This window comes from Tupaia chinensis, unplaced genomic scaffold (assembly GCF_000334495.1).
Source record: "Tupaia chinensis unplaced genomic scaffold, TupChi_1.0 Scaffold144002_1, whole genome shotgun sequence".
NCBI classification, from domain to species: Eukaryota; Metazoa; Chordata; class Mammalia; order Scandentia; family Tupaiidae; genus Tupaia; species Tupaia belangeri.
Window position 1 is genome coordinate 1 of NW_006203853.1, and position 816 is coordinate 816.

The following is an 816-nucleotide window of genomic DNA, read 5'->3' on the forward strand; positions in this document are numbered from 1 at the left end:
CTCACCTGAGGAGACGGTGACCTGGGTCCCTGGACCCCAGAACTCAAATCTGTTGTCACACTGTGACAACTATCCCAGGACCCCAAGCCAAAACTGGCTCCTGGCTAAGACATCAGTAGTGTTTCGAATCAGGCCTGTGAGGGCCACGGCCAGCGGCTGAGTGACCTCAAGAGCCCCCTCCCCGGCTGCAGAGTCCAGGAGGAGAGGGACTCCCACACTCTTCTCGGCCGAGCCCCAGACCTGCTCATTTCTGCCCCAAATGCAGCAATTCCCTGCAGAGCTGAGCTGGAGAGGCGAAAGGACTCACCTGAGGAGACGGTGACCTGGAGTCCTGGACCCCAGATATCAAGATCACAGTGCCCCAGGGCTCCTTAGTGGGTGTACAAGAACCGCACCTTGGCCACAGAAAGCCCTCCTCCCTTAGCCTGCCTGGCCCACCATGGCTCTGTCTGCCCCAGGTCCCACCCTCCAGGAATGACTGCCCCTCTGCAGGGAGTGGAGACGGCAACCCAGGGCAGCCCCGAGGCCCGTCCAGTCTCTGAGCCCTCGGCGTTAAGTCCCCAGCTCCAGGCCCAGGAGGCAGGAGTTCATCTTACCTGAGGAGACGGTGACCAGGGTACCCTGACCCCAGTGGTCAAAAGCATAGCACGAAGCAGCAGCCCTGCCTCCCGCCCTGACAGAAACCCCCGCCAGGCACAGCCCTGTCTGCGGCAGCTCTTCGCAGGCTAAGGGGCCAGGGGGCGGCCAGGGAGATGGGCAGGTTCCCGGCCAGGCGCTGGGACAGCCACAGCCGCACTGCTCCGCCCGCCCGCCCTG